Source organism: Rhinopithecus roxellana, chromosome 3 (assembly GCF_007565055.1).
Source record: "Rhinopithecus roxellana isolate Shanxi Qingling chromosome 3, ASM756505v1, whole genome shotgun sequence".
Taxonomy (NCBI): domain Eukaryota; kingdom Metazoa; phylum Chordata; class Mammalia; order Primates; family Cercopithecidae; genus Rhinopithecus; species Rhinopithecus roxellana.
Window position 1 is genome coordinate 159585859 of NC_044551.1, and position 18831 is coordinate 159604689.

Here is an 18831-nt window from a genome sequence, read left to right on the forward strand (position 1 = left end):
ATTCCTACACTTCTTTCTGGCAGCCCCAGCCCCTCTCCAGTTCTTTAGTTGATGTCTGCTGGTATCTCTAATCTGTATGCGTTGCTGGTGCCTCAATCCTGCCATGTTTCTGTCCTTTTTCCTCCAGCCTGCCTCACTTCCCATGCTCCCTGTTTCTGTTAAAGATGCTGTTGCTGTCCCGATCATCCAGGCACAACCTCTGGACCCACATGTGATTACTTGTTTCACCCAGTTAGTCCCCAAACCCCACGAGTGTTCTTCCGCACACAATCTTCTTGCCACACCAGCCACTGCTGATTCAGACCCTGGCTACCTCAAAATTAGGCCCCAGACAGAGCCACCTCACTTGGATCTTTCCTTCCCTTCCGCTGTGGAGACTGGGGCTCTGCTCTGCTACCTCCTGCAGCCTCATGCCCTCACTGTGTTCCCGGGGCCTCTGTAGAGCTCCGCCTGCCTGTCGCGCTCTGCCTGTGGCCTCTCTCCTTTTGGCCCTGCTTTTTCCCCTGTGTGCAGCCCAGCATCCTGCCTCTGTGCTTTTGTTTAAATTGACCACTCTTCCCATAGGGCTTATTCTCCCAATCTCTCCTTGGTCAATTCCTTAGTGACCAGTTTACTCCTTCCTTAGAACAACATCATCCTTTCAATGGGGGCAATTTCTACTCTGACTGATTTCTCATTACAGATGATCTCTCTCTCTGTGGTACTTACTACTTTTTCTTTTTCTTGCAACCATCATGAAAAACAACAACAACAACAGCAACACACAAAAAACAACATTCTGTATTTTTGAAGCATGGTGTAGTTGTTAAGAGTAAACTTAGGAGTCAGACCTATACTTGCATACAAACTTTCGAAGTTATTAGCTATATAAGGTAGAAAAGTTTCTTAATATCTCTGAGCCTCAGTCTCTCCATTAAATGGGTATAATGATGCCTTCCTGATTGGGCTCTTGGGAAGATTGAAGGAGATGGTATAAGTCAATGTCAGACACATAGTAGGTCCTCTATTAGTCATGTTTCTACCCTCCTCCATTCTCATTAGGCTGCTAACTTCTTGAGTCTGCATGCATTTTAATTTTGTATTATGCAGAGCCCTAATTTTGTATTATGCATATGCTACCTCATATGTAGCAAATAAGGAATAGCTATTAGCTGGATAGCCAATGAATCTGAAAGGACTTTAAAGAGAAAGGATTTTAAGAGAAGCATTGGTATAGCCAATGCTTCTACTATGCAAATGTCTACCATTAGAGCAGTGGATAAGCTTGATATGCAGTGTCAATTTGGAGACACGAATAGTTTACAGATTAATCAGGATGCATTTGATGATGAAATAATTGTTTCACAGATGAGTGGATTTTGTAGTTTTGTTCACATGGGAAATACTTTTTTTTTTCTTCCTGAGACAGAGTCTAGCTCTGTTGCCTAGGCTGGAGTGCAGTGGCACGATCTTGACTTACTGCAACCTCTGCCTCACAGGTTCAAATGATTCTCCCGCCTCAGCCTCCCGAGTAGCTAGGATTACAGGTGTGTGCCACCATGCCTGGCTAATTTTTGTATTTTTAGTAGAGACCGGGTTTTGCCATGTTGGCCAGGCTGGTCTCGAACTCCTGACCTCAGGTGACCCGCCTGCCTTGGCCTCCCAAAGTGTTGGGATTACAGGCGTGAGCTGCTGTGCGCAGCCGAAAATACATTTTTGACATTAGCTAAGATAACATCAGGCATCAGCTTGTTAGCAAACATTATTCTACCATATCCATGCTTGAGATTGTAATTTTAATAGTTCAGTTCAGTTGTTTTATTGTGAACAGCTTGGCATTTTGCCCCTCATAGGCTTATGCACAAGAACTGAGTTTTACCTTGTAATCAGAAGGTAACTCCCAACGATTTACAGATCCCTGATGGAACTGGCGCCTCCCTGGCAGCTGTGCAGAATTGGTTATAATCCTTTAGGCCCTATGTGGCGGCCCCCTCCCTCCCATTTTACCCTGGTCTCCCCACCCCTGCCCTTTCTCCCATGTGCTGGCCTTTGGTTGCTACGTTTTCTCCAGCCACATGGTCTTGTGCACCTGGTGCTCTTTCGGCATGGCCTTCTCTTCTATCTCATCTTTGCCAGGTTGACTTTATTTCTGCCTATTCGTTTCACACTTTGTCATACAGAGGTCCAGGTTATTCATGGAGTCTGGGTATTTCCAGCGTTCACTCTACATAGGCACATGGTCCCTCCCCAGTCTTGGAAAGATGATTCATGTTGACCAGAAGATAGAAATTCAGCTGTCCTCTAGCAATAGTTTGGGTTTGCTGACAGTCTCACTCCTTCCAGAACTGTATGAAATAATGATAAGCACTTGTGCTAGAGGGTTGGATAGGTTTTCTGTGAAGAAGCAAGTAATGCTGTGCAGAGGAATGTTAACGAGAAAGGAAAGAGTGAGGTATGCAGCGGCAGGCAAAGCATCAGAGAGGTGGTTTGGGCCGCAGGGGCTCTGAGTGGTCAGAGGTAGTTTAGAAGGGACAGGTCTCAGGTGGGAGTCATTCAGCCTTTGCAGTGTTGTGGGATGCTCACATATGTTAGTGGGTATTGTTGAGGGGACCTCATTGTCCTTGGGGGACATGGAATTGGCCCTCCTCACAGGCATTGCTGGGTTCCTCTTTACTAGTGCAACAGCTGGCTAAGGTCAAAGCCATTCTTGGGAAAGCAAGTCAGCATGGCAGGATCAGCAATCTTAAAACCATCTTTCTAACTCTTACAACATTCAGGGAGACTGTCTTGGAGCAGATTTATTTTATTTTTCCCTAAATGACTAATTATAGCATTTGTGCTATTAATATGGATGCCTATGGCTTTTAACAATAGGGATTTCTATCCACATCTCACTTGCATTCTCACATGTTGATGCATTTTGGCTGCTTACTGCCTGTGGACTGCCAGCAGTTGGATTGATTTTCCATGATTTGGTCGAGTATCTTGGATGGAGACAATGGGAAGCTTCTTTGATCCAGAGGAGGTCTGCGTTTCCTTGGAACTCTGTCATCATTACAACATGGTCTCACTCAGTAAGTTGGTGACTTACTTATGTTTTAAAAGACCAACAAAGCAGATTTTAGCATGTAGAAGCCTTGTGTGTCGCTCAGCCTGCAGTCAGGGATTCGAGCTGCTGTCTCTGCATGTCCCGTTGAAGCACCATGATATTGAGCCTCTCCTTTGGCACGGAGATGTCAGAGTCTCTCTTTTGCAGAGACCTGCTGCTTTGAAACTTTTGACCTCCCTTATTTCTCAAACTTGCCTTCATCAAGCTCCAAAGGTGGAGGAAGTACTGATGGGGGAGGCCAGAGAGTCTACTCAGTAGAGAGCAGTGTAAGCTGAGTCTCAGTTTGGCCCAGAAGAACTACTTAGACTCTGAAGCAGGTTTCTGGGGTGGTTGGTGAGAACTTATCTTTATGGTAGCTTAGATTTTATTTTTTAATTTAATTTTTTTTTTTTTTTTGAGACAGGGTCTTGTTCTGTTGCCCAGGCTGGAGTACACTGGCACTGCCTTGGCTCACTGCAACCTCTGCCTCCTGGGCTCAAGTGATCCCCCTACCTCTGCCTCCGAAGTAGCAGGCACTACAGGCATGTGCCACCACATCCAGCTAATTTTTGTATTTTTAATAGAGATGAGGTTTCACCATGCTGGCCAGGCTGGTCTCAAACTCCTGACCTTAGGTGATCCACCTGCCTTGGCTTCCCAAAGTGCTAGGATTATAGACATGAGCCACTATGTCCAACCTAGCTTAGATTTTATATTGAGGGTTCAAGAGTTAGGCTTCTGGGTTTTCACCTTGGTTCTATCACTTAGTGGCAATTTTTCCTTTGGTAAAAGGGATTTAAACAATAGTATCTATCTCGTAGGGATTTGGGGAGAGTTGAATGAACAATATCTTCGAAAGTACTTGGGGGCTAGCACAGAGTAAGCTTTCAAGAAATCATTGTCTATCATGATGTTGAAAATCCTTCAGAGTAGCCTTGACTCCGTGTTCTCAGATGCTGTAGGTCCTTCTCAGCGTGTAGGCAGTGCTTACCTTTTCCACTTGAGTCCACACTGGCAGGAGGCTACAAGCTTCCAGAGAGTTGGGTTATGCGTGTTTCTGTTTATAGTGTAATGGGAAACACTAATGGACAGTACTAGCCCTTAGTAAATGTTTGATAATTACTTATTGAAGGAACGAATGAAGCTGTGAGCAGGCCAAGAACAACAATGTGGCAGGGTGGTGTGTTTCCTGTAGCGAAATCATTTTTGTTAGTTTATAACTACAAGAAACTTCATCATCTTGGAGATCATGAGAGATCATAAATGAGTAGCAAAATATTGGGGAAATTACTATGTTTTTAAAAGCTTGTCACACAAAAAAACTGCGTGTGTTTAATTGCACAATTTGATAAACTTTGTTACCTGTATACATTCACGAAGCCGCCCCCACAATATTGGGAGAATTCTTAATGCCTGTCTCTAAAGTGTTTTATCTCTCTGTTGCTGATAAAACACTTCCACCTTGGCTTTGAATATGGCTCCCAGCCTCATAAGGAAGTTAATGGGAATCTGCTGTGTTCCTCTCCACCATATTCCTTTCTAGCTTGCATCTGCTGTTTTACATTCTTGCCACTGAAATGTTCAGTGTTTATAGTATGTATTTGTTGAGTGTCTGTCTCCACTAGGTTGTAGGTTTGGGGGACAAAAGGACTATGTCAGCTTTGTTCAGTGTCTTATTCTCCATTCCTCCCTCAGTCCCCGAAATAGGAGGTGCTCAATGAAGAGTTAAAGGATGAATGGGTGAGCCTATTGCCAGAATAAATATATGACACTGTTGGGCCTGAGTTGGAAGCAAAGGAAACTTGAGTTGTTCTTGGAGATTAAAAGTTATTCTTACCTTCAGCAAAGGAAAATGAAAGGGAAGAAAGGTCTCCTAGGATCTGAATTACTTTAACTTCATTACTGATATGAGACCAAGTAGACCCTGGAAATGCAGAGAATCTAACATGGCTTAAGCCAGGCCCAAAGATGAGGCATGTCGGGGCATTGTGAGACTGCTGTCATTCTGAGACCCAGCTGCTTTGTAGGAGGTTAAATCTTAATGTTGGGGCTCTGTGTTTTTGTTTTATTGCAAACTGTTTCTCTACTCTAGGCTGCCATGGAAGGGGGCTTTAATTGGATGTGCTGTTCAAAGGACCCCCTCCACCACCAGTCCCTTTTTTTCTTCTTCAGCTTGTGGTATCCTCCCCCTGCCTCCCATCATATATGACAGTGAAGTGTTTAGAGTCAGCTCTGGGTCCCTCAGAGAAATGTCTCTCTTAAGGCACTAGATAAAAGAAGGATCACAAAAATAATAATTAAAAATGATACAACCTGGCAGTGGTGTGTGGTATGCATTTTGGCAAGAGTGAAGTCACCATTTTAGAACATAAATGCTCTCAGTGGTGGAGAAAGACTGGCAAAACAGCCTTTTAAAACCCCCATTACAGAAAGAAAGGGCAGGGTTGGGAAGAGAGAGAGAGCATATTTGTGTTTGTGAAGCTGTTCTTCTACTAAATGTTTACAGAGGAGGTGGACAAAGCTGAAGTGAGCACTGGGCTGTGGGTGGTGTACAGGACTGACCTGGTCCCTGTCTTCTTGGAGCTGTCCACACTGAGCAAGCATGATAAGTGTTGGGAGAAACCCAGAAGCTGTGGACACACAGTTGGGGCCAGCCTGGGCCATGTGTGTGAAACCACACCTTGAAAGGGGTTCCTGGAGGGCCAGGTGGCGGTCGGTTGGTTGTGTTGGTCAGGGTGGGAGAGGCCTTTCGGGCCAAGGAGGACGTATGAGGGTGCCAATCTGAGGACACATATTTTGGAAGATCGGTGTTTGGCCAGTGGGAGGGTGACTCTTAAGTGAGGCTGAACAGACCACCTACAGTGTTGGAAGAGCAAGGCTTCCTTTTTTCGTTGTGGCAGAACCCCTAGGTTTTGGTAACAATATAACTTTAAGGCCCAGGCTCCTTAAGGAAGGAGGTGTATTAGCCTCTTTGGGCTGACATCACAAATTACAGCCAGGCCTCTATGTCTGTGGGTTCTGCATCCATGAGTTCAGTCAACTGCGGATGGAGAATATTTACTGCATCAGTACTGAACGTGTACAGACTTTTTTCTTTTTTCTACTCTCTAAGCAATACAGTATAACAACAATTTACATAGCATTTACATTGTATTAGGTATTGTAAGTAACCTAGAGATGATTTAAAGTATACAGAAGGATGTGTGTAGTATGTTATATGCAAATACTATGCCATTTTATATCAGAGACTTGAGCATCCATGGATTTTGGTATCTGTGGGGAGTCCTGGAACTAATCCCCATGGATCCCGAGGGACAACGGTACCATGAACTGGGTGGCATAAAACAACAGAAATGTGTTTTCTCACAGTTCTGGAGGCCAGAAATCCAAAATCGGAATGTCAACAGGGCCGTATTCTTTTGGAAGGCTCTAGGGAAGAATCATTCCCAGTCTCTTCCTGGCCTTCCTTGGTGTTCCTTGGCATGTAGCCGTGCCACTTCAGTTTCTCCCTCCATCTTCACAGGGCCTTCTTCCCCGGGTGTGTGTGTGTGTTCTCACCTCTTCTTACAAGGACACCAGTCACTGGATTTAGGACCTATCCTAATCCTATATGACCTCATTTTAATTAGGTACATCTACAAAGACCCCGTTTCCAAATAAGGTCACGTTCTGAGGTTCTGGGTAGACATCAATTTTGAGGGTACTATCCACTACAGGAGGGGATATTGAAGTGGTAGGACCTGTGCTAGGAGGCTTCCTCCAAGTCTTTTCATTCTTCAAGGTTCTTGGGTTGATGGGGGCGGGGGCAGTGAGGCTGCTTGGGGGAGGGTGGGCCAGCAGCTGCTAGGATTCCTGTCTTTGGTGAGGGCTTCTGGGTACTGCATTCTTCTCAGGTGCCCAAGAGAAGCTGTGTGACTGAGAGAGGTGGCCCTGCTTATGCATGCCCCTGGCTCAGGGTCACCTCGTCCCTCCTGCAGCAAGGGAAGCATGTCAGGGTTTCTTTCTGACTGTCCTAGGAGCACCTTGAGATAGGAGGAAGTCTCCATGAATAAATAGCTAAAATAATTAATGACCCTAGCAAACAATGGCTTAGGGTTTTTCCACAGTTCTTCTCTCCTCTGGGAACAGTTTCCTGCTGCCTTCTTGGAGGTGCATTGCCAGGGACTTTCCGGGTCCTCAGGACATCACTTTCCTTTTCTTTCTTGTTCCTCTGCTTTCTCAGGTTTAGTACTATTAGTTTCTTCCATTTCTCTGGTATTAAAATATTACCTGCAGTGTCTTTCTGTAACAGTGGTTTTTAAACTTACTGTGCATAGGAATCATCTGGAGAGTTTATTTTAAAAAGGCATATTTCCAGATGTATTTTCCAGAATTTCTGATCCCGTAAGTCGGGGGCAGTTGGATTCAGGTGAAATTCAAAGGCCAATTCAAGAAACACGTCCTCAGAGAGAGAGGGAGAGGGAAAGAGAGAGAGAGTATGAGAGAGAGAGAGAGAGTGTGTGTGTGTGTGTGTGTGAGGGAGAGAGTGTGTGTGTGTGTGAGAGTGTGAGTGTGTGTGTGTTACAGGTACGCTTTCCCTCAAGTGATACCTGATGTATTAGAAAGGATGGTTTTTGTATTGACCTGATGTTAATTGGTATGGTTTGTCACTAGTTTATTTATTTAAAATTCTGGCCTAGAGAGACTCCATCTCAAAACAAACAAACAAACAAACAAACAAACAAACTCTGGCCTAGATATGCTGTTTAGATACACACATGCAAATTCTTCTTGTATCATTTGCCTAGAGGGAAAGTGGTTTTAAAATAATATCAGCAGTACCTTGAAAACATGATAGGCATCTTGTTGGCTAAGGAAGAAAGTGAGTGGGGAATGGAAATGGGTGTTTTATGGCTTCAAGACTAAGCCTAGGAAATGGTGTTCTGATTGTTTGGTGTGTCCTGAAGGAGTAATGGGATGGCTGTTTTGTCTACGTTTCTGAGACTTAGCTTTCCCTTTTTATAAAAAGGGGATTGCAAGGTTTATCATTCTTCTGACCAAACTTAAAAAAGGTTACGTTCTTATTTGCTTGCTTATTTATTTATTTAGAAACATTATTGGGGGCTTCTGGCTTGCTAGAATTGTGGATGACTATCCTTTTATGAACAAAACAGTCACGGCTACTGCCTGCCTGGGGTTTATGTCATTGGAGCTGTTCACATTAAACAGTCACCAAAATCAAAGGAGATTACCAATTGAAAGGATGGGAAAGGGAATTCTGGGGAGGTATGAGAGTGTACCCCTCGGGTGGACAGGGCATGCGAGGAGGCTGCTTCCCTGAGGTAGTGACCCTTCAAGCAGAATCTCATGGGCTAAAGGGCAGTAACTAGGAGGGGAGACAGGGGAGTGTTTCAGGAAGAGGGCACAGGACAAGCACCATGCTTTGTGGCCGGCTGGATTGTGGCACCTTTGAGGTGCAAGTTGGCCAGTGGGGCTGGGCATATAGTGGGGTGTGCAGACGAGGCAGGTTTTGTAGGCCTTGGTTGGATTTATTTTGAGGGGAATGGGAAGAGTTATAATCAGGGAGGGTATGGAAGGGACCATCAACAAGATCAGGTCTGCCTTTTGAATAGCTTGTTCTGGGCAGTTAAGTGACAAATGGACTGGAAAGCATCGGGAGGGAAGTGGGGAGGCCAATTAGGAGTCCAGGCCAGAGATGATGGTGGCATGGACTCAGGTCTTTCTCAGCGTACTAGTTGGAGGAGAGGAGAGCTAATTGAGGTTGAAAAGCAATCCCAGGGTATTCCTGCGCCCAGGACTGGGTATTTAATCTGTGGGGCTCCTTGTTCAAAAAGCAGACATAAGTACTGTTAAAAGCATTAAAATAGAAAGCTGCTTTCTTTCTTTCCTGGTTTCTTTCTTGACGTGTGGTGGTATTTTTAATCTGCCCATGTTCTTCTAAAAAGGAAGAATTAAAAATTTAAATTATTAGTATGAACTCTTCTGTTCATCTTTATATTGTACAATGCCAATTTTCTATAAGATCATCTGACTTATATGCAGAATCACTAGAGTTATACAATCCATATTTCATAGCTCATATGCATTTATTTCATTCTTCCAAGAACAGTGGAAATGTTGCACAAAATCAGTTTTCAGTTTTCTTCTTGATGCATGCACATTTTCCCGAGGTGCTCCACCTTCGGCTTACGATGTATGAGGAGGGCCTGAAAGGAAAGGAGCTGTGGGTTGCCCAGTCTGTCCCTGTCCTAGGTTACCGTGGTCAGTGTCAGTGATTGGCTTATCCAGGGAGGTAACATGAGGAAGAAGGCTGTGATAGGGTTCCTGGGCCGTTCATGTTTCTTTGGATGCTATTGTCTTCTTGCATCTGGCAAGTTCTGGTTGAAATCGTAGGTGTAACCCCTCAGGGCTGTCAGTGTTGCCCCTACAACTCATTTGTAGATATAAGACAATTACCTTTCTCTTGCTTTGAGTCTCACTGAGCTCCCATACATGGCGGGTCCACCAGAATTCTGTGCACTGGGGCCACAAGGAGCCCCAGTGGGCCCGCATGACATCCAGGTTGTACCTGTCTTCTCTACGCACATATATATGCTCCACTGTCCCATCGGATCTCACTTGCAAAACACAAGTTCAAAGATAAAGTTATTAAAAATTTCAAGACAGCTACAGCAGAGCATTAAGCCAAGCAGGCCCTTCTGAGCACGGGACCCGGTGCGTCTGTACTGGTTGAATGCCCATGAAGCTGCCATGCCTATACCTCAGGCACTCCCAATTTTCAGCTGCCCCTGTGAGACTGTTTTCTGGATTCACTTGAGTCTGTGTGTCAGGTTTAATATTTGCAGGCTCAGAGAAGATTAGCTGGGCAGAGCCTGTATTGGCAGACCCAGCCTCGGACTGTAGTCCAAGAGTGCTTGGCTCTCCAGCTGCCCGTTCTGTGGGAAGCCTGGTTTCCGGATTGGTTTCTGGGCAGTCGGCACCAGGGCCATTCATCAGCTCCAGGTGCCATGAGCTGGGTTTCTACAAAACAGAGATGTGTTCCCAGTCAGTTGTGTAGGCTTCAGAATAAGGAGACATGATTGAGAACATGTTTTGAGGAAGACTCAGGCTTCGGAATTTGTGATTTTTAAATTGAATTAGGGTGTTTCTTCCTCCCACCCCTGCTGTCACCTAACTTTCTTCTACCACGAGCATTAATTGCCTGCTTTGGGAACATTTGTAAACCTGCTGTCATGATTTAGAAGATCCAGCTTCTCTGTGGAGCTCCACCTTTGTCATCTGGAGGGGTTCCATTACTGGTACTTAGTACTAGATGTTCTGAAGGCTTAGGTGATATCAGCTCTCAAACTTCAGCATGCATAAGAACTGCCTGGGAAGCCCAGGCTCCTATGCCACAGCCCTAGAGATTTTGATTGAGGGTGGGCTCCCTGGAAGAGCCTGTTGCAAGTGGTGTTCAGACATGTTTTGAGAACCACTCATCTTTGGCCTCTCACGTTCTGTGGTGGTCTGCAGTGGCAAGGGGTACTCCTTGTTGGAGCATGAGTTCTTGCCTGGACTGGAATCCAGGCTGGAGAGGAGACAGTGAAGAGTGGGGAAGTGGGGAGCCTGGGGATTTCTTGGGCATCTATGAGGAGGGTAAGTGTTTGCCCACTTGGACTCCTGTTCTTGGTGCCTGGAACACAGCCTCCCCTGAGGTACAGCAGAAAAGTGACTAATTAAAGAGGGGATAAAAGGAAGTGGAACCAATTTCTGGGAATGTTATTTGTTCGGAATGGCTAGGTACTTTTTTTTTCTTCCAGAAACATTAATTTCATCCGGGGGAGACGAATGGAGTTTTGCTTTTTAATTGAATTTATTCTGATGCTTAGGAGTTGCCACCTTGCTTCCTGTGGTATTAGTGGCAAGGAGTCTCTGAGCTGTGTCCAGGGATCAGGTGGATTCAGTTTTGATCCTAATTATGCTGCATGGACTGACGGTGAGAAGGAGGGCGAGAGGAAGTCAAAGTGGTGGCGGCCGGGTGGCTTCATTGTTCTTACATTTTTACGCAGAAGCAAATCAGCCGGGCATGTTATTTATTAAATATATATGTAAATGATTCCAATACCTGTGGTTTACTGAGTGTTTGCTGCCGGCCAGGCCCTGTGCTAAGCACTTCAATGCATCATCTGTCTTCTCACAGGAACCTCAGGAGGCAGGTTTCCCTTTAGTACCTTTTCACACGGGTGGAAATTGAGTACCTTGTAAGTGTGTGAGATGGGATTTTGAATCCTGGGAGTCTGTTAACCACAAATCGAAGCTTATTTGGCTGGATGAAGGCCTCGATTTACTCACCATGCCTTGTTTTTTCCTTGATTATCCTCAAATTCGCTGTTGATAGAAACAGTACAGGGGTTTCTGATCCTTGTGTATCTAGGTTCTGCCGTCTGTGACTTTCTGAGTTCACGACTGTTGAATGCTAGTGAAACCCTGCTTCTTTGGGCTTAGTTATGGGTTGGCTTGTTTGTTGTTCCTTTTTTTCTTTTTGTTCTTTGCTAGAGAAAGCGAGAAAGCTCAGGGGTTACAGGGAGGTGACAGGCCTTGGCTTCTCTTTTCCTGCTTTTCAAGTGAGGTTCTTCCATATTTGTTCAGGGCACATGTGATTGCACAGACCCTGGAAGAGGCAGGCCTAAGGGTGTGGAAAGACAGTTGTACAACTTATAGATGTTGAGTTTTCCATTCACAGTTCTGACTCCAGTCAGAAAACCTTGGAACAGAAAAATTTGCATCCTATGATGACCTGTGGAGAAATGAATGTGGCTGGAAATGTATTATCAGCCCTAATTTGTTATTTTGCAATTGTCCTCTTTTTCATTTAAAAGTTTTACAATTATTTTGGTAAATATTTCTGCAGACTTTTCTGAGCTAGCAGTATTTTCCTTTTGTAATATGCATGAAGAAAGGCATAGAATGAGAATAAATGGCAGTCTTTTGATAACTCCCTGGTAGAAGTGGTACTCAGATTTGTAGCTGTTTAACCAAATTCTGGGTTCTGTCTGGGTGCGTGGGCCCTGCCTGTGTGAACCTGGACAGGCAGAGCAGTCCTGCCCAATTTCCTCATCTGCTTGACTTCTCTGGCTCTTTGTCCTGAATTCCATTTATTGGCAAGGCCTTTCTTTTACTTATAAACCTCTTCCAAGAAAGTCTGGCTTTCACTGTAAGTTTACGACCATAAATTTTCAGATGGTACACGTCACCCTCTTAATCTAATTGAGCCAGCACATCATTGTGAAGACATCATTTCATTTGGGGGGTATTAGTTGCTATGGTTATTTGCTGAGACTAACAGAGTCTGTGTTCTCTCAATTGGATTTTGGAAACTGCTCTTTGAGAATGACATAGAGGTGTGCCTTGCTGTAGGAATATCCAGTATATAACCTCACCATTAAAAAAACTAAAAGGCACATAAAAGATACTTTGGGAGGGATCTTAGAGCTAGAAAAAGGGGTTGGATGCTTGATTTTCAAGTGAGGTGTTTTTTTCTTTTTGAGACGGGGTCTCACTCTGTCACCCGGGCTGGAGTGCAATGGCACGATCTCAGCTCACTGCAAGCCCCACCTCCCAGGTTCAAGCGATTCTCCTGCCTCAGCCTCCCAAGTAGCTGGGATTACAGGCGCCCACCACCACGCCCAGCTAATTTTTGTATTTTTAATAGAGATGGGGTTTCACTGTGTTGGCCAGGCTGGTCTTGAACTCCTGACCTCGTGATCCTCCCATCTCGGCCTCCCAAAGTGCTGGGATTACAGGCGTGAGCCACCGCGCCCGGCCTCAAGTGAGTTCTTAAAGGCCGAGTGTGTCACGTGACTTTCCCTAGGTTCACATGTATAGTTGGTGGCTGCACAAGGAGACAGGCCATTTCTGGTTCTTTTTCTAGGTTCTTTTCTATTCTGTCTGCAACAGCTTAAATTCTCTCAAGGAATTTATTCATTCATTCCTCCAATATATATTGAGGTCCTGTATGTTTCAGGCACACGCCAGGAGGATAAAGAAGCTGTGATCTTCGTTCTCAGGGTCTTCACTGGGAGTCCAAACCCTTGCCTTGGAGGGTGTGGTGCCTGGATCAGCACCATTGGCTTCACCTGGGAATTAGAAATGTAGACTCCCAGGCCTGCTGGATCACATGGGCATTTTGACAGGGTCCTGGGTGATTGGGTGCACCTTAAAGCGTGAGTAGCTGTCTCTGCTGCAGGGGAAAAGGCATTCCAGAAACAAAATCTAAGTCTTGAGGCTCAAGCCAGGATCAACCCTCCTAGCCCCACTGCTGCCCATCTGCGCACCTGCTTGGTGTTGAGCAGAACAGAACTGCTGAGGTGTTGAGAGAGGAATCCCCGCTCCACCTGCCCCTCCCCACCATTCTCAGGCCTCTGTCTCCACCTACCGCCCCCTACCGGTTTTTCCAGCCCTAGTCCGACCCAGTGAGTGGGCCTGACTTGTGTGGTCTCCTCCTAATTCACTACTCCCTCTCCGTTCTAGAACCGTGCCTACCTTAGGGGCCAAGCTCAAGTTCCGCCTTCTGAGGAAGCCCAGTACTTCAGGCCTGTGAACGCTGTCAGTCTCTTGTATCTTAAATGTCATCTTAGCACGCTCATTCTTTTATCTGTTTCATCTGGGGCTGGCCTGCCTCCCCAGGCAGCGGACAGAAAGGATTTGATGATAGCACTGTTTCCTCAGTGCATTTAAAAGGCACGGCTTGAGCTTAATAAACTTCTCAACAAGACACCCATACTGCTTTGAGTTCATTTAGTTAAAAAATGGTGTTATTTAGTCCATCGGGGTTTTGCCTTGCCTTTCATCTGCCAGGGGTGAAAGGAAATTGTAAATTTGTAGAAGCATTAGGGGTTTTCTGAGCACTGAAGAAAACCCTTAGGAACTCAGGTGTGTTTTTAGTAGTTCACAAGAATGGGGTTGATCTGGTGACTTGATGAGGCAAAAATTGCTTAATTCTTATGCTAATTAAGATTCTCCTTTGGTTGATTCTCCTTTCTCCAACCTGCTGGTAAACTTCCACTCCACTTCTGCTGTGGGAAGGAAAGCAAGGCAGGGCTGAGGGCATCCCTGTCCTCTGCTCTTCCGGAACACGTTTCTTTCCTATTTTGAATTCCCACAACAGCCCTGCAAGGTACATACTATCCTCATAGTTACATACATGCTTGGAAAGGTTGGGTAATTTGCCAAAGGCCACACAGCGAGGAAGTGAGAGACGGGGATCTAAGCTGATGTTTGTGCAGCCAATGCGCGTCATACACCTCTGAATTACCTTCCCCTTGCCCCGTGTGTGTGTGTGTGTGTGTGTGTGTGTGTGTGTGTGTGTGTGGTGTGTGATATTTGTACTTGAGCTGCCTGGAATTACCCTCTCTTTTTTGTTCTGTCACTTGATTAGTCCCTCTCAAAATGGGTTTCTTTGTTTTCATTAAGCAAATGTCCACAGTCTTCCTGGAGGGAGTTTTTCCTGTGGTGACCTTCTGCTGTCTTATCATATCTTGGGGCAGCATGTGAATGCAGTTATTCTAAATACAGTACCTCAGTTCTCTGTGCCAGGGCTGAGCTGGGGCTGGGCCCTTTAGGGGCTGAGTTTTCGTCGGAGATCCAATGCTGACTAACTCGCTTGACACAGTGGTCACTGATCCAGCAAATGTTTATTAAGGGCCTACTATGTGACTTGCACTGTCATTAAGCCAGTCCTTAATTTCTTCATCCAGAAAAGGTCAAGTGCTTTCACTTAACTCTCAATGTTCTTATGAGGAAAAGCCAATACAGCACTTTGGAAATATATGTGTATTTGTATACATTATTTGCATATAGTTATGTATAATTCAAGATGATGCTATGGATAATTCATAGTGGGCCCTGAACTTGGAGTTTTCAGCACGGAGCAGTTTTGTTTTGAATCCCTTATAACTCTTTCATTATCTCCTGACTGACCAGTGGTCTGTGCACAAATGTCCAAGTTGAGAGGTGTTGCCTGTCATTTAGTTATCCTACAGGGAGAATGCCCCTTGGCTGTGGTTGCACATTCTCATAGTGAAGCATGCTGGAGGAGTTACAGAAGGTGTCTCCAACGAAGTTCTGGGCCAGCTCCTTAGTAAAAGGCTTAATTGTTGTTTAATTGATCTTGTTGCTCCTCTGTGTAACAATCCATTTCCCATTTCTTTTCTTTCTTTTTTTTTTTTTCTTTTGAGACGAAGTCTCGCTCTGTGTGCTGTGTGCTCGGGCTGGAGTGCAGTGGAGCAATCTGGGCTTACTGCAAGCTCCGCCTCCCAGGTTCATGCCATTCTTCTGCCTTAGCCTCCCAAGTAGCTGGGACTACAGGTGCCCATCACCACGCCCAACTAATTTTTAAAAAACGTTTTTAGTAGAGACGGGGTTTCACCATGTTAGCCAGGGTGGTCTCAATCTCCTGACCTCGTGATCCGCCCGCCTTGGCCTCCCAAAGTGTTGGGATTACAGGCGTGAGCCACCGTGCCCGGCCCCAGTTCCCATTTCTTTAAGGGAGTAAGTTCAAATTCCTTAGCTTGACATTCAGGTCCTTCCATGGTTTGGTTTTAACCGGTCTTCCCACTCTGACCTCCTGTCTATCTAAACTTGCCGCTTTTTCTGGGTAGGTTCTGCATTTCACATCTCCTTGCTCCATGTTTCCACTTCTACAGCATCTTCCCATGACTGCTTCCCTGCCTTGTACCGCTTCCGTTTTCTACATATCCAGATAGGAGTGAACTTTAAGGTTCAGCTCAAATGCTACTCCCTGTTCTTCCTTTTTTTTTTTGTTTTTGGAAGCCCCAGACTGCTTCCCTGCCTTGTACTGCTTCCCTTTTCTACATATTCAAATAGGAGTGAACTTTAAGGTTCAGCTCAAATGCTACTCCTTGTTCTTCTTTTTGTTTTTGGAAGCCGCAATGGCCCTAACTGGAAGAATATCCCACTTCCACTTCTGTAGCCATTTTTTGTCTACTCTCTGATTGCCCTAGCACAGTCTATGTTAATTTTGTAGTTTTGTACACAGAGATTAGGCCGTTCTAAAAATTGTATTCCCCTTAAGGTATGGAATGTATACACACTGTCTTTTCATTTTTTTGGATACATTGATACCAGATTCTCAAATATTTGAGTAAATTAGGCAATATAGTGTAGTAGTTAAGAGTTTTGGAGTCAGAGAGACCAAGTTTCTTACGTTATTGCTCATTCCCTGCATGATCTTGGGTACGTTATTTAACCTCTCTGAGCCTCAGTTTCCCCATCTGCAAAATGGAGGTAATAATATGTACTTGACAGAATGGTTGTGAGGATGGAGGGATTTAAAGTACTTGGTAGGTACATGTTATATAGTAAGTACTCAGTAAGTTAATGTATACAATATATTCATAGTTATTTGGATATAGATTAAGGTGAGTTTGGGTAGCCCAAATTATTTTTAAGAGGTGTTTCATCTAAATAGAATTAGAAACCTCATTTTGGAAAGAGGAACACTTCTCTAATCTACTTGATTTCATTTTAAAAATCAACTCTGAAAATTTCATTAGCCTTAGTGCTCTGGTTGGAAAAACAAATTTTCCAGAATCAGTGCTGGTGATGGCCTCATTTAGGAAATGCTGTTTTAGGGAAATGGCCTCAGGAAAAGCATGCAGATGTATGATCAGAATGCACGTTATGTGATGTACTGTGGCTGATGTGGTCGGTGGGCACATCATCTGCCTGGGTGAGATGAGAGGTTTTCTGAATCTGCTCCAGCTAGAGCTGAAAGAACGTGAGAGACACTGTGGTGGTGACTTCATCCCTGTACCCCTCCCACTCAATGTTTCAGGCTTGACTTGCTGTATGAGAGCACAGGCCCTCTGAATGTGTTAGAGCACTTCTTCCCAAGTGGAAGCCAGGGCTCCTCTTTCAGTTGCTGAGTGTCCACTGGACATTTCTAGGTGGTTATTTGTTCCTCAGCAGGGCAGGATCTGTCCTCAGCACTGCCTTTAAGGCTGGCCCTGTCATTTCTCCTTGAGTCTTAGCTGTTTAAATTAGCTGCTTGGTCAAGGTGTTTGATGTAGTTGATTGCCACCTAGTGGCCACAGATAAGACTGCGTGTCACGGAAAGAAGAAAAATGTTATGGAGAATTTTGTTTCATGCTAAGATTTGCACAGGGTGTGTGTGTGCGTGTGTGTGTATATGTGTTTTGTTTGTTTTTGCTAGTACAATGCCAGGAGTCTGGGCTGTAGAATGGTATTTACAAGGGACTATCACTTGCTTTTCTTATAGTGAAGCACATCAAACTAGGTTAAATGCTACATACAGACTTGGGGAAATGGGGAGTCGTGGGAAGTGCCTCTCTCCAAGCACAGTTTCTGATTGGATATGTTCTCAGTCTTCCCAGATATGGGGAGAGGAGAAAGAGGGATCTTTGGGGACTCTTCCTTAAACTGTTTTAACTGCAACCTGGGGCTTGTGCTGGGGCTAAGAGAGGACAGTTGGTTGTGGCCAGCATTTGGATTGTGTGTAGCTCATTTCTCTAGCTTCCTTGGTATAGATGAGGTTTTACTTTATGCTCCTGCTGGTGGTGGCTCTCCCTCCAGCTCTGTGGTACTCTTCCTTAAAGGAAGGCAGGTGGTCATATGCTAATAGGAAGCACATTGCCACATATCTATCAGGCTCCAGCCAGACTTATGTAAGTTGGAGAGTTTGTCCTAACTTACCTGCTTTTTTTTCACTTGTCAAACATGGAGTCGGGAGGTTCACCTTTGATGGAAGCTAATGGACTCGTGGAGTGCCCAATTTCCTCTCTCTCTGTTCTTTCTGCAACACCTGCTCTCAGTCAAGAGGTAGAGTGTTGGACTTTGGGGATAGAGTGGTGAGCATGAAGGGATATGATCCTCGTCCTTATAGAATGTACTAGTTGGGGAGGCATTACTTGAAGAGAAGAATTACCTGAACAAATATAAAATTGCTCTGAAGAAAAGATGTATAGTACTCAGAGAGTGAGAAATAGGGTTGGGTTCAGCCTGATTAGATAAGTCAGGGAAGGCTTCCTGGAGGAAAGAACTTTTGGGCCAAGGGCTGCAGGCATGTAGTGGCAGGTAGGAGTTGGGCATGCCCCAGGAACTGGCAGAGGCCGGAGCAGCTGGAGCCCAGAGAGGGGTATGGGGAGGCCAGACCCTGCAGGGCCTCTCAGGCCTTGGGAGGGACTTTTGTCTTCACCTCCAGAGCTCTGGGAAGCCATCACAGGGCTCATTGCTGGTGTTGACATTAATTGGGTGGAGAACTGATTTGACGGACAAAAGTGGATGTGGGGAGGCCAGAGAGGAGGCAGTTGCAGTTATCTAGGCAAATGGAGTGTTTTGTTTAGGGGTTGCTGATAGTGATGGGAAGGAGTGGGCAGAATTGAGATGTGCTTAGGAGACAACATGGACAGACTTGGGAATGGACATGGCACATGAAGGACCCTGACATGTGAGAGGATGACATGCACTGGTGACTTGTGTGGCAGGGTGAACGGTGGTGCCCTTCATCACACTGGGGATGAGGAAGAGGCCCTCTGGCTCTCTGTGGAGAGGGTGGCAGAGAGTGTTTGAGTAGAGAGAGTTTGGTTTTGAGTGTGTTGAGTGTGACCTAGGAATGGGGATGTGAGCTAAACCTGAAGTCTCTCTGGGGCTCTTGTCCATGTCTCAGCTCTCTGTCATGGGTCCTCTTTGGGGACTCTCAGGTGTTCCACCTGTAAGCCAGCTTGTGTTTCCTTGCCCACTCACAT

The 18831-nt window shown here is 45.2% G+C and overlaps 1 protein-coding gene and 1 long non-coding RNA gene across 6 annotated transcripts in view; one reads left to right on the top strand and one right to left on the bottom strand.

Moving 5' to 3' along the window:
* ARHGAP26 (Rho GTPase activating protein 26) overlaps window positions 1-18831 on the top strand; it is a 459132-nt gene that overhangs the window by 79220 nt on the left and 361081 nt on the right. The gene's annotated exons all lie outside the window — the stretch shown is intronic.
* On the bottom strand, window positions 9135-18823 carry LOC104681840. Its single transcript, XR_750618.1, has 6 exons — window positions 18718-18823; window positions 17780-18011; window positions 16759-16834; window positions 9828-10087; window positions 9524-9684; window positions 9135-9273 (listed from the first exon to the last, which is right to left on the bottom strand). It is a non-coding gene; the product is annotated as an uncharacterized LOC104681840 (long non-coding RNA).